At 37.2% G+C, this 19,891-nt stretch overlaps 1 pseudogene; it reads right to left on the bottom strand.

Annotated features, from left to right (window-relative positions):
- Positions 1–5,681: 5,681 nt before the first annotated feature.
- Positions 5,682–6,597, bottom strand: LOC138438328 (taste receptor type 2 member 31-like; annotated as a pseudogene).
- Positions 6,598–19,891: the final 13,294 nt, after the last annotated feature.

The raw sequence follows: 19,891 nt of genomic DNA, 5'->3' as shown, positions 1-19,891 counted from the left end.
GTCTGAAAAAATCCAAGTCTAATGTCACGGTTGCGATTCCTTCAATATTCTGACCTTAAATTCTTTATGAAGTTGATTTCTGGTTGTGCAGTGAAGTTCTTATTTCTTTCAAACTCTGTGATGAATGTCAAGCAGAAAAGCACCAGGAAATAATATTGGAAGAGCTCAATGACATCTCGATGAAAAACACTGCTATTCCCTAGCAGCTCAAATTAGCTCTCTTCATACACTTTGTGCCCTACTATGGGATGGATTACTTCATAAGTGACTTTGAAGTAAAATATGAATTCTCATTTGCCAGATGCAAATAAGGACTCATCGTGTTACAAAATTTTCCCTGTCTACCTCTTCATCATTTGTATTCATTGACTTTTGTTGTTAGTGAGGAAAATTTTGAAACCCAATGCAGAGGATGCACAGTGAAAGCTTGAATGATTTGATCAAGCTTGATCATAACTATGCTCTATGTTATTAGGATAATCGTTAAGATCTTGAGGTGATTTGTAATGCAAAAAAGACACCTAATATAGTGTTGGAAACTTTTTTTTTTTTTTTAGACAGAATCAGGATCTTTTTGTAAATTTTACATGTGGAATAAAGGGTGGACATTAGAGAGCTGAATAAGTGGGCAATATTGGACAATTGCTACTATTTTTAGTCACCCAGGAACTGAGTTCTATTCCTGAAACCATGCACTATGAGTTCTAGCTCTCATTTTAGGAAACTAAATTGAAATACTTTCTGAGCCTGCCTTGAAATTACAAAAACTGCCACTTTAACCACAGAATAAGAGGATGGGAAAAAGTAGCTATCTTCAGGAAAGAGAAGATGCTGAGGCATATGTCAAACAAGACACTCAAGTGGTGGGTCATTATACAAAATTGAATATTATTTTTCCCAGTTTGACCAGTGTTATGTAGCTCTGCATAGAGCATCGAAGTAGATATTAATCAATCAGTACTAAGATTAAGAAACATATCCTAGTTATGGGTAAGCTGGTGAGAATGAGGTTAATGAAGTTGAGTTTCCAGTGTTTTCCCAGTTGGTTCAGTTCATTATTCCAATCAATGCATTTCCCCAAATGCCAACTATGAATTTCATAGATTAAAAAAAATAGAGTCCTTATCTTTTGTGCTTCACATTTCTTCTGAGCAAAAAAAGCTCCCATCCCAAATACCGCTGCTGATGATTAATGGGTTGAAAACTAATAGTTTTGAAGTACTTTTTTGTTTTTATTGTGGTTTCCTTTCCATTTCAATAAATGCCAGCTTCTATTATCACACTGGTCTTCAGCTAACATTGTGAAAAACATTTTGATTTCTTTAAAATGACTTAGTATGTGATTTTCCTGCCAACAAGAGTGACTATTTCTTCTTTTATTGTAAATCTGATATAATCTTTCATTATAATATGTGTGAAAGAATAGAATTTGGTTTACTTAAATGGTTACCAAGAAAGATCCTCTACCAAAGTTTCACCTCTGAGTTCCCTAAAATAATTTTAAAAAGCATGAAAACCCCCAAGTAGGAGTTTCTAAGAGCCATTTTTCAGAATTAAAATTGTGATTTTGGGAATTTTATCATCATCTTTGTAACCAGCAGCCTCAATTGACTGTAGAACCAAAGAAGAAAACACATAAAAAGTAACAATAATTCAACTTGGTCTAGGTGAAAGAAGGTAGGCAATTGAAAATAATTCATAAATTAAAAATAACTTCCTACAAGTGAATCTCAGTAATTGAAGTTTAAAGGAAACATGCTATTTTTACCAGAATAATCTTCCTTCTGATGATTATAATAATAGTAATCAGCATTTGCTAGATATATCCCTATATATTACGAATATTCTTGTCTTTGACATCATATTTGCTTCTCAAAAACCTCATTTACTAGAGATAATGTGAGTAACTTTTCTCAGATAACAGCTTGTCTGTCATTATGGGGAAAGTCAAGGAACAAAACTTGATCTCAAAATACCATTCAAATGAGCAAACTACAGTACATCAATGACAGTGAAACCATCCTATATGTATCCTACGCGTGCTCAATCGTTTCGGTCATGTCCAACTCTTTGCGACCCTGTGGACCGTAGCCTTCTTGTCCATGGGATTCTTCAGGCAAGAATACTGGAGTACACTCTAAAGCCCTCTGTTAAGAGCTTGCTTGTAAAGGTTATTTACTGTATCTTTTTTATTAAAGGAATTTAATTTAGTAAATGAAATAATTTGTGCAAGTAATACATTTAAACTAAAAAATTTAATTTATAAATATACTTATTTTGACTTAAATTTTTCTCTTCACTAGGCTAAGATAATGTTAATCTTTAGGAAATTACGTAGATATTGTCCAAATTACATTTATAAGCATCACTAAATGACATAGCTCATGATGATGACGATAACAGCAGTGAAATGGGAGAACTCTGATAGATGTGATATCATCCAGTTTTCAAAGTGGCAAAATTCACTGTGACAGGTGAACACTAGCCAATCTTTCCTATTAGGTACTTCAATCATGCTCAGCATCTGAGCTAGCATGAAAGACTATCATTACCTACTGTGTCATCAAGAACAATGTCAAACTGACGTACTCTAATGATTTACTTGCTGTTATTTTCCTTTACTTGCATTCTGACAATTATGGCTAAAGTTACCTCAAAAAGTACTTTGTTTTTATTGAATTTTCATATGGAAATGAAGATATACATACAATAATACACTATACAATCTTCATTTCATATTTTAATACCATCATTAGCAAGCTAAGTTCTCTCACCTGCTTATTTATATTTCTAGCTACTGTGATTAAATCTAGGTAATTTATTAAGCAGTCAAAGTACAACAACATATGCACAAACATTTTCAAACATTCCACTGAATGTGTATTGAGTTTTAACAAATTTACCTTTCTATGTCTTTTTTTCTCTAACAAGGAACTAAAAAATTTATAACAACAAAAACATATGCATCAACACACGTGTGCATACACATACACACACATTCTTAGTGTGTGATTGATTATGGATGGAAGCAGAAAGTTATTATTTAATTTTAAGATAAACTATCATATTTTTATATCTAGGTTTAGTTCATAGGAAATTCACTAAATTTTGCACTCAAAAGGTGTGTGATGTCTGTGTGTGCTCAGTTGTGTCCAACTTTCTGCAACACCATGAACTGTAGCCCATCAGGCTCCTCTGTCCGTGGGATTTTTCCAGGCAAGAATATGGGAGTGGGTTGCCATTCCTTACTCTAGGGGATCTTCCCAACCCAGGGACTGAATCCATGTCTCTTGAATCTCCTGCATTGGCAGGTAGATTCTTTGCCACTAGCACCACCTGGGAGTGAGTGGATATATGAAAAAACAAAAATGTCTAGGAAAACTAAGATATCTTGAATTTGAGATTTTAATGGGAGGTGGAAGTTTAATGGGAGGTTCAAAAAGGAGAGAACACATGTATACCTATGGCTGATTCATGCTGATGCTTGGCAGAAACCACCACAATATTGTGGAGCAATTATCCTTCAATTAAAATTAATAATTTTTTAAAAGGCACAAATAATGTGGATTTATAATTCTTGTATCATGTCTTCCTTTTTTTCTATTAATTAAAATTATTTTTAAATTTTAACTCAGGCTTCATACTACCATAACCCTGTATTTCTCTTTACTCAAAAAGAACTCTAATTACAGTGGTATCTATGAGCATATGTGGTTTCAGGTTAATATTATTTTTAATAATTTCTTTTTCTGCTTTCTACACATATTCATTATTGCAAAACATAATACCTATAGAGATTAAAAGGAAACACAAATGCATAGGAATAAAAAAAATTGTAGTGTTAATACCCCTTTCACATTTGATTCATAATACAGAATTTTGCCAGGTATCTAGACCCTCCCTCATATATTCCTTTCTATTGATATTATTTCTCTTCTCTCTCCACCTTCCATACACTCCCAATTGTTACAGTAATCATTAACTTGTTTTACTTCAGAGTTTTGTCACTAATGTAATGCTTCAAAAACTATCCAGTTGACTTATTTTTTAACTTTGTATGTCTGGAATTCCAGTGAATTTTTAATCTTGATATTTCTCCTCAATTTCCAATGTGCATTATTATCTATATAGCTCTAATTTGTTGATTTTTTGTTATATATATTCTATTGATATCATGTAGCTCTACTTTTTATTTCATTGCTGTATGGCATTCTTTTATACCAGCATTCTATTATATCCATCTTACCAATGATGGAAATCCAGGTGATGTCTTAATTCTAGTTACTCAGAATAATGACAGCGACATTCCTATATATGTATCCTGATACACAGTACAAAAATTCTTTAAGGTACAAAATTTTTATTATATATTACATGTATTAACATTTCATTATATAGTTTTAATCATAATACAAAAATTGTAACAAGTGATTTTCCTAACTGAGTGTGATAACGCTACAGCATTAAAAACAAGTGATGATTATTTTTTCCTTCTTCACCCCTATCATGGAAGTGTTAGTCACTCAGTCATGTCTGACTCAGTCATGGGCTGGGGCCTGCCAGGATCCTCTGTCCATGGAATTCTCCAGCCAAGAATACTGGAGTGGGTTGCTGTTTCCTTCTCCAGGTGATTTTCCCGACCCAGGGATCAAACGTGGGTCTCTTTCCATTGCAGACAGATTCTTTACTGTCTGACCTACCAGGGAAGCTCACCCCTATGGTAGGACTTCATTTTTTTCTGAGGTTTTAGCCTACTTATAAAAATCTGATATTCTTCATTGAAATTTATTACACACATATATAATATACACAAAATGTTTATTATTTTTTAATTTAAGGTGGTTCTCCTTTCCTAACAACATTTCTAATTTCTATTGACTATGAAGTAAGAATCCATGATGAGATAATATCTATCCCAAACATACATCAGTTCAGTTCACTTCAGTTGCTCAGTCATGTCCGACTCTTTGCGACCCCAAGGACTGCACACGCCAGGCTTCCCTGTCCATCATCAACTCCCAGAGCTTACTCAAACTCATGTCCATCGAGTTGGTGATGCCATTCAACGATCTCATCTTCTGTTATCCCCTTCTCCTCCTGCCTTCAATCTTTCCCAGCATCAGGGTCTTTTCAAATGAGTCGGCTCTTCCCATCAGGTGGCCAAAGTATTAGAGTTTCAGCTTCAGCGTCAGTCCTTCCAGTGAATATTCAGGGTTGATTTCCTTTAGGATGGACTGGTTGGATCTCCTTGAAGTCCAAGGGAATCTCAGGAATCTTCTCCAACACCACAGTTCAGAAGCATCAATTCTTCAGTGCTCAGCTTACTTTATAGTCCAAATCTGACATCCATACCCCCTCAGTGTGTAATTTAAAATCAGAGTCGTTACCATCCAAACAATGGATGTATGTGAAAAACACTGCTTCATCATCCTGATCAACTGCATAATATTTTGTAAAATTATATTGCTTACATGAAAAATCTTAGTTAATGGTAAAGTAAACACCATTTTTCTTAAACACACATCCAAATACACTCTTTGTGATAAGCTTTGGTGAAAAACTTTTCTAGGTAAACCTGTGGGTATTACTCAATGACATACAGAATTAAGAAAGGAGTAGAAAGTATAAAACGTGACAGACTCCATCCATTCATTTTTTGATAGAAGACACATGATGCCCACCTATTTCCTGTCTTTCAGCCAGCACCCCAGCTGCCTCAGAAACAATAGAAAGGCCTGTGTTAACTTTCTGTTTCCCCAAATCAGGATAAATGAGTGGACTGAAGGATAGATGACTTCAACTGTTGGGAAAAGCAAGAGAAACGGTTCCTCATGCAACTTTTTAGGACTCCAGATTGATATGATTAGAACCAGAAAGTAAAAGGCAAATAGCAAGAGAAAGGAGATAACAGTTTGCATGGCTTTTGTATGGATCTTGGTCCTGGGAACTTGGAATCCTTTGCCATTGAGCTGCATCTTCTTGAGATGTTCCACAGGGAAGAGATTGGTAGCAGAAAAGATATTAAGGACATAGTAAAGGGTGTGAGGTTTCCTAGAATGAGCAGGGTCACATGTGAAAGCCATAAAATATCCCTCAGTTTGGTCTTCTGTGTGAAGTTTCTTTCAAATTCACTTCTCTGCATAGTCCCACTTACACTTTTAACTACAACTTGTAAAACCAAAATGAATGAAGTTCCCAGAAGCATCATGAGGACTACACTTTTAACTCTCAATTCAGGTGAAGAAAAGTTAGGCTGGAGAAATTGGCTATCTTCAACAAATAAAATATACTGAGGCTAGTAGCAAGCCAGGTGCTATAATGATTGCTTATTGTCCAGGCAACATGAACAATAGTTCTTATTTTAAAACCATATAAAGCTGGATGAAGCAAAATATAATACCAATGTATTAACATTACACAGAGCAAAACAATTCTGGAGACTGCCATAGCAGTGACAATCACATCAGTTGAGGAGATCTTTTGTCTCTTAACCCAGTCAATGCAGCTCACCAGGGCTAAAAAGCCATTGGCAAAATTTCTCAGAATAAATTGTATTATTACTAGGATGGAAAAAATGGTTGATAGTAGAGTTATCATGTCTAGGAAAAAAAAAAAAGCCAAGTCTAATATCACTGTAATGAGTCCTTCAATATTCTGACCTTAAATTCTTTGTGCAGCTGATTTGGAGATGTGCAGTGAAGTTCTTGCTTCTTTTAACTTCTGTGACCAATGGCAAGCAGGAAAGTATCAGCATATGTAAATGAAAGAGCTCAGTACTGTCTTGATGTAATAATTGCTATTACCTAACAGCTCATAGGGCTTCCCTGGTGGCTCAGAGGTTAAAGCATCTGCCTTAAATGCGGGAGACCTGGGTTTGATCCCTGGGTCAGGAAGATCCTCTGGAGAAGGAAACGGCAACCCATTCCAGTATTCTTGCCTGGAGAATCCCACGGACTGAGGAACCTGATGGGCTGCAGTCCATGGCATCACAAAGAGTCGAACACGACTGAGTGACTTTACTTACTTACTTACTTAACAGCTCATATTGACTTCTCTTCATGCACTCTGTGTCCTTGCACTCACATTTGTGGGACGGGTTATCTCTCACCTGATGTTGAAACAAAATAATAATTCTCATTTGCCAGCATGCAAATAAAAACATATTGTGTTGCAACTTTTCCCTATTTAACCTCCCCATAGTTTGTGTTCAACAAATTTAGTTGTTGGTGAGTAAAATTTTAAAACTCAATACACATGCCAGATTTACAAAGAAAGAATTCATGAGTTTCTTATCAAAAACATCTAAGATTTTCTTGGGGACCCCAGGAAAACAACACACAATAAAAATTGGTTGTTGATAACCAATACAAAAACAAGACCGGGAGCTGACTGTGAGTCAGATAATGAATTTTTTTATTGCTGAATTCAGACTTAACTTGAAGAAAGTAGGGAAAACCACTAGACCATTCAGGTATGACCTAAATCAAATCCCTTACAATTATACAGTGGAAGTGAGAATAGAATCAAGGAATTAGATCAGGTAGACAGAGTGCCTGAAGAACTATGGAGGGAGGTTCATGCCATTGTACAGGAGATAGTGATCAAGAAAAGAAATGCAAAAGAAAAGAAAAGAAAAAGAAATGCAAAAAGGCAAACTGGCTCTCTGAAGGGGCCTTACAAATAATGGAGAAAAGAAAGGATGCAAAAGGCAAAAGAGAAAAGGAAAAATATATCCATTTGAATGCAGAGTTCCAGAGAATAGCAGGAGAGATAAGAAAGCCTTCCTCAGTGATAAACGCAAAGAAATAGAGGAAGACAATAGAATGGGAAAGACTAAAGATATCTTCAAGAAAATTAGAGATACCAAGAGAACATTTCATGCAAAGATGGGCACAATAAAGGATAGAAATGGTATGGACATAACAGAAGCAGAAGATATTAAAAAGAGGTGGCAACAATACAGAGAAGAACTATACAAAAAAGATCTTCATGACCCAGATAACCACGATGGTGTGACCTGGAGCCAGACATCCTGGAATGTGAAGTCAAGTGGGCCTTAGGAAACATCACTATGAACAAAACTAGTGGAGATGATGGAATTCCAGTGTAGCTATTTAAAATTCTAAAAGATGATGCTGTGAAAGTGCTGCATTCAATATGCCAGCAAATTTGGAAAACTCAGCAGTGGACACAGGACTGGTAAAGGTCGGTTTTCATTTTGTTCCCAAAGAAAGGCAATGCCAAAGAGTGCTCAAATTACTATAACTGCACTCATCTCCCACACTAGCAAAGTAATGCTCAAGATTCCCCAAGCCAGGCTTCAACAATACATGAACCATGAACTTCCAGATGTTCAAGCTGGATTTAGAAAATGCAGAGGAACCAGAGATCAAATTGTCAACATCCTCTGGACCATCAATAAAGCAGGAGAGTTCCAGAAAAACATCTACTTCTGCTTTATTGACTATTCCAAAGCCTTTGACTGTGTGGATCACAATAAACTGTGGAAAATTCTTCAAGAGATTGGAATATCAGACTACCTGACCTGCTTTCTGAGAAATTTGTATGCAGGTCAAGAAGCAACAGTTAGAATGGGACATGGAACAACAGACTGGTTCCAAATAGGTAAAGGAGTATGTCAAGTCTGTATATGGTCACCCTGCTTATTGAATTTATATGCAGACTACATCATGAGAAATGCTGGGCTGGAAGAAGCACAAGCTGGAATCAAGATTGCCAGGAGAAATATCAATAACCTCAGATATGCAAATGACACTACCCTTATGGCAGAAAGCAAAGAAAACTAAAGAGCCTCTTGATGAAAGTGAAAGAGGAGAGTGAAAACGTTGGCTTAAAGCTCAACATTCAGAAAACTAAGATCATGGCATCTGGTCCCATCACTTCATGGCAAATAGTTGGGGAAACAGTGGAAACAGTATCAGACTTTGCTTTTTGGGGCTTCAAAGTCACTGCAGATGGTAACTGCAGCCATGAAGTTAACAGACACTTGCTCCTTGGAAGAAAAGTTATGACCAACCTAGACAGCATATTAAAAAACAGAGACATTACTTTGCTGACAAAGGTCCATCTAGTTAAAGCTGTGGTTTTTCCAGTAGTCATATATGGATGTGAGAGTTGGACTACAAAGAATGCTTTGAGCAAGCTCTGGAATTTGGTGATGGACAGGGAAGCCTGGCATGCTGAAGTCCGTGGGGTTGCAAAGAGTCGGACTTGACTGAGCGACTGAACGAACTGAGCTGAACTCCTGAACAATGTTACGAACTTCTGTCCATTGTTCTTCAGGCACTCTATCAGATCTAATCCCTTGAATCTATTTGTCACTTCACCTTTATAATCATAAGGGATTTGATTTAGGTCATACTTGAATGGCCTAGTGGTTTTCCCTACTTTCTTCAATTTAAGTCTGAATTTGGCAATAAGAAGTTCATGGTCTGAGCCACAGTCAGCTCCTGGTCTTGTTTTTGCTGACCATATAGAGCTTCTCCATCTTTGGCTGCAAAGAATATAATCAATATGATTTTGGTATTGATCATCTGGTGATGTCCATGTGTAGAGTCATCTCTTGTGTTGTTGGAAGAGGGTGTTTGCTATGACCAATGGGTTCTCTTTGTAAAACTCGTTGGCCTTTGCCTTGCCTCATTTTGTACGCCAAGTCCAAACTTGCTCATTACTCCAGGTATCTTTTGACTTCCTACTTTTACATTCTAGTCCCCAATGATGAAAACAATATCTTTTGAGGGGTTTAGTTCTAGAAGGTCTCATAGGTCTTCATAGAATCGTTCAATTTCAGCTTCTTCAGCATTAATGGTTGGGTCATAGACTTGGATTGCTCTGCTATTGAATGTTGCCTTGGAAACAGATCATTTTGTTGTTTTTGAGGTTGCACCCAAGTACTGCATTTCAGACTCTTCTGTTGACTATGAAGGCTACTTCATTTTTCCTAAGGAATTCTTACCCACATTAATAGATATAATGGTCATCTGAATTAAATTTGCCCATTCTGGTCCATTTTCGTTCACTGATTTCTAAAATGTCGATGTTCACTCTTGCAATCTCCTGTTTGACCACTTGCAATTTACCTTGATTCATGGGCCTAACATTCCAGGTTCCTATATAATCTTGTTCTTTACAGCACTGGACTTTAGTTTCATCACCAGACACATCCACAACTGGGCATTGTTTTCACTTTGGCTCATCCTCTTCATTCTTTCTGGAGCTATTTCTCCACTCTGGTAGCATACACATGTGGAAAAAGCCCCACTGTAAATTACCCACAGTTGAATGAATCTGGCCACAGCCGAGCAGAAAAGGATGAAATCCGCTGATGAGACATTCTCATTCTTGATCCACTTGCAGTTTACAGTTTATCCATCCAGTGAGCCCATTTCTCGGCAATCCTAAGACGAGTTGCCCCTGCCAGAAAGAGACCTCAATTCCAGTTCACATTTTGATGAAATTTTGATATTGTGCTTCACTGAAAACTTTATGATCAAACAGCTGCAGACTGAAATCCATTTGTGATGCCTTCGTTAAAATGTTCATCATAATTTCAGAAAGTACAGCCAAAATTCTGCTTTGATATAGTTTCAGATCTTCACTAAAAGAGTAGCTTATTTTACTTATACTGAAATTTCAGTGTTAAACCAAATAATTCTGTAACAGATACAAAGCTTCATGAATATCTTTCTTATGACTTACACTGTTACAATATAATTTCTATAGTAAACATTAATGATGTCCACTTATCCTTGACACCAGTGCAGTTTCCCATTTCTGAAAATGACTAAAACGATGAAGTCAGTATGTAAACATGTAAAAATAAAACAAACTGGTTTCCACTAATTTGTACTTTCGTCTCCTCTGAGCCACATGTGCTGAGTGCGTGCTAAGTCACTTCAGTCATGTCCAACTCTTTGCAAACTAATGGACTGTGGCCCACCAAGTTCCTCTGGTAATGGGATTCTCCAGGCAAGAATACTGGAGTGGGATGCCATGCTCTCCTCCAGAGGATCTTCCTGACCCAGAGACTGAACCCACATCTCTTATGTCTCCTCCATTGGCAGACGGGTTCTTTAACACTAGCACCACCTGGGAAGCCCTGTGAGCTGCATATTTGAATGCAAATATTTTAGATTTTGAATAGTAATTGCTAGAAAATATTATATAACTCAGCCTTTATTTGTTACTCATCAGTAAGATCCTTCTACCTATAAAGTATTTTGTTGATTTAATTTCATTTATAGAAATAATGTGTTGGTTCAAACAGTAAAGAATCCACCTGCAATGTGGGAGACCTGGATTCAATTCCTGGGTTGAGAAGATCCCCTGGAGAAGGAAATGGCAACCCACTCCAATATTATTGCCTCGGAAGTCCCACTGACAGAGGAGGCTGGCGGGCTACAGTCCATGGGGTCACAAAGAGTCATACACAACTGAGTGACTAACACACACACACACACACACACACACACACACAGAAATAATGTAAGGAAGTTATTCATAATTCAAATTGCACACCCAAGTGCCAGGAAATATAGCTAGAAATATTAGTACAGAATATCATAGCAGTTAAGTTAAAAACTGTAAGCAAGTTAGGCTGGAAATATACATTAGGAGGCTACAAGTACTATAGTACAGAGTCAGCTATGACTTTATGAAGATATAAATATGAAGTGTGAACTTGAATCTTTTGGAATTTATGAAGAAATAGAAAAAAAACTCAAGACTGATGTAAGGGTGTGTGCATATTATCAAAATGACATGAAGAAGATACACCATGCTTCTAAAGGGAGGAACTTCTTTCCTTTTACAGTAATGTGTTGCTATTTCAAGTGAAATGTGACTAAAGGCTCTCCCACGTCCATGTCCTCAATTCCATGTCCTTCTCTTATTTCTGGGCTAGAGAGTGAGCACATTTCCCAGCCTCCCTTACCTTTGGTTGTGGCAAGGTGATCAAAACCTGAACAATGTTATTTAAGTGAAAAATTTGTGCAATATTTTAGGCCCATCCCCAATACTCTCCTCAGGGACTGCCCTCCCTATGTTTTTTTTCTCCCAGCTTTCTTGAATGGAGAAAACTCCATGCAATCATCCAAATCCACATGTTAAATATGACCAACTTCTGATCAGCCTAATTCCTTGGATAACTACCTAGAGAAGTGTGCTCAGACATATCAATACCCTTAAAGAACAATATTAAATGTACACTGAATTTGAGTCACTTAATGCTTTGGAACCTATTTGTCTGCTCTGTCTAATGCAGAAACTGGAATTGAGATTGTGTAGATTTGTGTAGAAGCAATTAAATGTTGAGGAAACAGAACCAGGAAATCCATGTGACCTGCAGATTTTGTGAAGAGTTTCATTTTCACTTATTTCCAGCTTTCATGTAGTTTTTTAAATCCAATTAATCATTAGAATATCTTTTATATAAACTCTCCTGTAGACCGATTTTTATGTACTGGAAAGTTAGCATAAAACATGATAAGCATGATCCTCACATGATAAGGCTTATGTTCCACTAAGCAGACAGGTGATTAAAAATAGTGAGTAATTCAGACGTGGAAATGATTTATCTTAACATTTAGATAATGTTGTTATAATATCTTAATACCAAGAATTAATAGAGTCATAGAAATTCAGTTGTTGAACAAGGTTATAAATTTCCTATAGTGAAACTTGCTAGCAATCCTACTATATGTCAACACATTTTCTATGTCATCATTTTCCACAAGATTGTATTAAAACAGATCTTCAAGACATATCCTATAATTATGACATAGACATCATAGACACCATTCTAATACATGTAGAAATATCATTGAATTAAGCATCATAATTTTTTTTACTATTCTTACACTGAATGTATTTTTAAGATTGGGAAGACCTAAATCTTTTGTCTGAAATTTAAAATGAATTTTTAGGTAGCAAAATGGAGGAGAAGATTGACAATTCAGAGGCCCAATTTTGGTTTAGGGGAAAACTGAGAAATTTTTTAAAAATATTCATTTGGCTTCACTGGGTGTTAGTTGCAGCATGCAGGATCTTCAGATCTTCCTTGAGCCATGTGAAATCTTTAGTTGTCGCTTGAGTGCTCTTAGTTGTGGCAGGCTAAATGTAGTTCACTGATCAGGGATGGAACCCAGGCCCTCTGCTTTGGGATCACAGAGTCTTAGCCACTGGACCACTAGGGAAGTCCTGAAAACTGAGTAATTTGACACCAGAACACAACTTGAAAAGAGGTCTTCTTAATTTGACACCTCTAAAAAATAATTTTCCTAACTGCATGTGAAATATAGCAGCTATGAAGACATCATAATTATTTTTTCTTCTTCATCCTCACTGTAGTATTTGATTTGTTTCTGTTTTTTGACTACTAGTAAAAATCATATATTCTTTGGTACAGTTAATTATACACACATATAAACTTTAATCTAAAAATATTTGTTACATTTGAATTTTATTGTAGGTGTCTTTGCTAAGCACATTGTGATACTAATTTCAATGGAAAATAGCAATAATGTCCTTAGATAAGCTCAATTCTTAAAAAGATGTAAATACAGATTATAAATACTTCATTTGAAGACAATAGCATAGAATATACATGTGAAATACACATTGTTTCATAACCCTGAAATTATACATTTTGTAAAACTAGATTGTTTATCTGAAAAATATTGGTTAGTGGTAGCATAATCTTATCATCAGTTTTGTAGCATTCATAAACACTCACATATATACTTTTCATTATAAGCTTGAGTAAAAGACTGCATGTTAACCTTTGGAAATTACTCAGTTATAGTCACATTAGAATCAGCAGCAGAAAGTATAAAATTTTACAAACACCATCAGCTTATTTTTTTGCTGGAAGACACATGATGTCCACCTATTTCTTTTCTCTCAGTCAGCACCTTAGCTGCCAAAGAAATGACAGAAATGCTTTTGTTAACTTCCTGTTTCCCCAAAACAGGGTACATGAGTCATTTGAAGGACAGAGGAATCCAAGAACCTCAAAGAACAAAAAGACAGGTTCCTTTTGCTGCCTTTTAAAACTCCGAATGGATCCCATTAGAGCCAGGAAATGAATGGCAAACAGCAAGAGAAAGGAAAGAATAGTGTAGTAGGAAAATTAATGGAGAAAAGATGTTAAATAACTTGGTTTACGTGGAGAACTAATAAAACCTCGAGACAAGAGGTTTGCACCATCTACGTTAGGCCACTGGCGCCCGTTTAAATAGTGGAGGGTGTTCCCCCTTGGGCTACCTCTCATGTGGGTCTTAGAAGCCAGGGCAAGTAAGTAGATATGGCGAGCCTCCATGCCCCAGATGGGCATTCAGCCAGAAAATAGAGTAAAGAAGACATGGGGAGACCAAGCTGCTTTGGTGAGAGAGGCCCCAATAACTTTATTTTCAAAAGGACTTTTATATCTTTCCCACAAATGAGGTTGTGTACATTATCTTCTGGCCTTGGAGGCCTGTGAACATTTTAAGACCCTCTTTTGATAAAGGCTGCTCAACCAGAAAACTTATTTTCCCTTGAAGTGTTTTTTCTTTATATTTCTAATCTATGTCGGCCTCAGAAAGTATCAAACAGTTACATTTTCAGGAAGCAAAGGTGCAGCCAGTTACAACAAAGAAAGAACCAACTAGCTCAAAAGTCTGATGTGGTTAGTTTCAAGGCTACATTTGTTTTTTCTTACATTCTAACTATGTTAACAAATGTGCTCCCAGGTGTACAGTGGAAAAGAGATATGGGAACTTAGCAACAAGCATTGGCCCAATAATGAAATCCTACACCAGCACTACTCTAATAACTTTTAACTCTTTGAAAGGCTTAATGTTTTAGGCTTCCCGTGCCTCTCACAGTTGGGGGCCTGTAAACAACCACATACGTAGTTGTAAAAGTCCGGGTAAGGCAAGTTAGAGAGCCATCAGAGGGGTTTTTGGATTGAAACACTCTTATTATGCCCAAGAGACTTATTATCTAAAAGCCCTAAATTAACTTTTTCTTAAAAAAGGTGGTGGGGGGACAGCCCCCTGTTAATGTCAGAAGAGTAGGTGAAAGGCATAATATAGTAAAGCAGGCAGACTCTGATTTTGGGGTTAGATGCTCAGGAAATTCCAGGGGGAACCCCTGAAGCCTGATCCCCACCTTTGCATTTTGTCAGGCTTCCTTCCTCATGACCTTTGCCACGGGCGGGATTTCTCACGCTGGCTCCTGGCAGGAAGGTCACCTAGTTGTAATCTCTTTTCCCAGTAGGCCTTTCCTTCCACCATTTAAAGCTGTCAAAAATAACTCTCATGCTTAGGTCTTTAATAAAGTTCATTAACTATCTAATTTAGTTAATATTTAAATATTAATTTTTAAATATATTAATTTTGTCAATATTTCTTGGGCACTTCATCCATTGCACATTCAAAACTTTTCCATATATGAATATTCAGTCTTAGTTTTCTCATTTAATTCATTTTTGACTGCTGAAACTTTTTTAAGAAGAACAGATGTTGAAATCAGGTGTACTTTTGGATTCTCTTGTTTCATTTTTTATAGTAGAACTTTTTAAGGAGAGGATCTTGGAGCTGGACTGACAGAATGGAAAATCCAGATTTCCTGCTACCAATCTCTGATCTTTTACTCTGTTTTAAAACTACTGTCAAAATGCAGATAATAATGATATCCTCTTCCAGAGACTGTTGCTTATTCATTTGATCCTGTGTCATTTGATACTTCACAGTTAACCTGTTAGAACTTCCGCTTATGAGTTAAAGAGAGCAAGTGCAAAAAGGCAAGATTTTCTCCTACAATGACCAGGATAACGGGAATAAATTGCCAAATTACATTTTAAATTGATAAGAGAGCTGTGCAAGGAAAGAGAACAACTGAACTAAAATCTGGAATGAGGAGACTCTTTCCAAGTCAAGAGATTATCTATATATTCATGACAATCTCTACCAAATCCCACAAATCCTTGCAGAAAACTGAAAAACTATTCTTAAAATGTATATGGAAATACAAAGCTCCCAGAAGAGACAAGGAAGTTTTTTTTTTTTTTTAAAGGAACATAATTAGACGATTGCAGTTCCTGATATCAAAGCTAACCACTAGATGGCATCAATGAAAATAGAGTAGCACTTTCATGAAGACAGACATATATAATAGTTAAGCACAATTGAAGATCCATCTTAACATTTACATTCATGAGCAATTGATTTCAAAAAAGGTGTCAAGGCAATCAAGGGAGAAATAGCCTTTATTTTTCCAACAGATGAAGCTAGGACTTCATTAGATACCCACATTCATAAAGATGAATTTATACCATTATTTCTTACCACATAAAGATTAAGTCTAAATTGATCTTAGACCTAACTACAAATACTCAAACTAAAACCTTTAGCAAAAAAAGCAGAGAACTTTTGTAAACTTGAGTTAGACCTTTTAGATATAATACCAAGAACATGATACAGAAAATTCTAATCAATTAGAATGCACCAAAATTGAAAACATGCTCCCCATGATTACTGCTCCCTGATTGTCATACCCTATATAATTCCCTCCACCTCAGTGTGTTGGCTCAGATGATAAAGAATCTGCCTGCAGTTTGGGAGACACGGGTTCAATCCCTGGGTTGAGAGGATCCCTTGGAGAAGGAACTGACAACGCATTCCAGTATTCTTGCCTGGAGAATCCCATGACAGAGGAGCCTGGTGGGATTGAGTTCATGGGATTACAAAAAATGAGACTTAGTGACTAACATACACACACACACATGCAATGTGAAACAGACCTGGAACTTATAATTCTCACCCCGTCAGTGTGACAAAGACCTTCTAACCTGCAGTATTTGGCAAGAATGAAGGGATTTTGCAGTTAAGTTCCATTCAGTCACTCAGTCGTATCTGACTCTTTGCCACCCCATGGACTGCGGCAAGCCAGGCCTCCCTGTCCATCACCAACTCCCAGAGTTTACTCAAACTCATGTCCATTGACTCGGTGAGGCCATCCAACCATCTCATCCTCTGTCGGCCCGTTTTCCTCCTGACTTCAATCTTTCCCAGCATCAGGGTCTTTTCCAAAGAGTCAGCTCTTCTCATCAGGTGGCCAAAGTATTGGAATTTCAGCATCAGTCCTTCCAATGAATAATCAGAACTGATTTTCTTTAGGATGGACTGGTTGGATCTCCTTGCAATCCAAGGGACTCTCAAGAGTCTTCTCCAACACCACAGTTAAAAAGCACCAATTGTTTGGTGCTTAGTTTTCTTCATAGTCCAACTCTCTCATCCATGCATGACTAGCGGAAAAACTATAGCCTTGACTAGACAGACCTTTGTTGGCAAAGTAGTGTCTCTGCTTTTCAATATACTGTCTAGGTTGGTCATAACTTTTCTTCCAAGGAGCAAGTGTCTTTTAATTTCATGGCTGCAGTCACCATCTGCAGTGATTTTGGAGCCCCACCCCACCCCCCGCAAAAAAAAGTCTGACACTGTTTCCACTGTTTATCTATTTGCCATGAAGTGATGGGACCAGATACCATGATCTTAGTTTTCTGAATGTTGAGCTTTAAGTCAACTTTTTCACTATCCTCTTTCACTTTCATCAAGACACTCTTTAGTTCTTCACTTTCTGCCATAAGAGTGGTGTCATCTGCATATCTGAGGTTATTGATATTTCTCCTGGCAATCTTGATTCCAGCTTGTGCTTCATCAAGCCTGGCATTTTCCATGATGTACTCTGCATATAAGATCAATAAGTACAGTAACAATATACAGCCTTGACGTACTCCTTTTCCTATTTGGAACCAGTCTGTTGTTCCATGTCCAGTTCTAACTGTTGTTCCTGACCTGCATATAGGTTTCTGAAGAGACAGGTCAGGTGGTCTGGTATTCCCATCTCTTTCAGAATTTTCCACAGTTTATTGTGATCCACACAACCAAAGGCTTTGGCATAGTCAATAAAGCAGAAATAGATGTTTTTCTGGAACTCTCTTGCTCTTTCGATGATCCAGTGGATGTTGGCAATTTGATGTCTGGTTCCTCTGCCTTTTCTAATCCAGCTTGAACATCTGGAAGTTTGTGGTTTATGCATTGCTGAAGCCTGGCTTGGAGAATTTTGAGCATTACTTTACTAGCATGGGAGATAAGTACAATTGTGTGGTAGTTTGAGCATTCTTTGGCATTGTCTTTTTGGGATTGGAATGAACACTGACCTTTTCCAGTCCTGTGGCCACTGCTGAGTTTTCCATATTTGCTGGTATATTGAGTGCAGCACTTTCACAGCATCATCTTTCAGGATTTGAAATAGCTCAACTAGAATTTGATCACCTCCACTAGCTTTGTTCATAGTGAGGCTTCCTAAGGCCCACTTGACTTCACATTCCAGGATGTCTGGCTCTAGGTGATCACACATCGTGATTATCTTGGTCATGAAGATCTTTTCTGTAAAGTTCTTCTGTGTATTCTTGCCACTTCTTAATATCTTCTGCTTCTGTTAAGTCCATACCATTTTTATCCTTTATTGAGCCCATCTTTGCATGAAATGTTCCCTTGGTTATCTCTTTCTTTAGGAGATCTCTAGTCTTTCCCATTCTATTGTTTTCCTCTATTTCTTTGCATTGATCATTGAGGAAGGCTTTCTTATCTCTCCTTGCTATTCTTTGGAACTCTGCATTGAAATGGATATATCTTTCCTTTTCTCCTTTGCTTTTCACTTGTCTTCTTTTCACAGCTATTTGTAAGGCCTCCTCAGACAGCCATTTTGCTTTTTTGCATTTTTTTTTTCTTGGAGATGGTCTTGATCCTTGTCTCTTGTATGATGTCATGAACCTCTGTCCATAGTTCATCAGGCACTCTGTCTATCAAATCTAGTCCCTTAAATCTATTTCTCACTTCCACTGTATAATCATAAGAGATTTGATTTAGGTCATACCTAAATGGTCTGGTGATTTTCCCCACTTTCTTCAATTTAGGTCTGAATTTGGCAATAAGGAGTTCATGATCTGAGCCACAGTCAGCTCCTGGTTTTGTTTTGCTGACTGTATAGAGCTTCTCCATCTTTGGCTGCTGCTGCTGCCAGATCTTTGGCTACAAAGAATATAATCAATCTGATTTGATGTTGGCCATCTGGTAATGTTCATGTGTAAAGTCTTCTCTTGTGTTGTTGGAAGAGGGTGTTTGTGCTGACCAGTGCGTTCTGGTCAACTGCTATGACCAGTTGGTAAAACTCTGTTAGCCTTTGTCCTGCCTCATTCTGTACTCCAGGGCAAAATTTGCCTGTTACTCCAAGTGTTTCTTGACTTCCTACTTTTGCATTCCAGTCCCCTATAATGAAAAGACATCTTTTTTGGGTGTTAGTTCTAAAAGGTCTTGTAGGTCTTCATAGAACCATTCAAATTCAGCTTCTTCAGCGTTACTGGTCGGGGCATAGACTTGGATTACTCTGATATTGAATGGTTTGGCTTGGAAACGAACAGAGATAATTCTGTTGTTTTTGAGATTGCATCCAAGTACTGCCTTTCAGACTCTTTTGTTGACTATGAAGGCTAATCCTTTTCTCCTAAGGGATTCCTTCCCACAATAGTAGATATAATGGTCATCTGAGTTAAATTCTCCCATTCCAGTCCATTTTAGTTGGCTGATTCCTAGAATCTCGACGTTCACTCTTGCCCTCTCCTGTTTCACCACTTCTAATTTGCCTTCGTTCATGGACCTAACATTCCAGGTTCCTATGCAATATTGCTCTTTACAGCATCGTACCTTGCTTCTATCACCAGTCCCACCCACAACTGGGTGTTGTTTTTGCTTTGGCTCCATCCCTTCATTCTTTCTGAAGTTATTTCTCCACTATCTCCAGTAGCATATTGGGCACCTACTGACCT

The sequence above is a fragment of the Ovis canadensis genome, chromosome 3, assembly GCF_042477335.2.
Source record: "Ovis canadensis isolate MfBH-ARS-UI-01 breed Bighorn chromosome 3, ARS-UI_OviCan_v2, whole genome shotgun sequence".
Classification (NCBI taxonomy): domain Eukaryota; kingdom Metazoa; phylum Chordata; class Mammalia; order Artiodactyla; family Bovidae; genus Ovis; species Ovis canadensis.
This window is presented reverse-complemented; position numbering and strand designations above follow the sequence as displayed.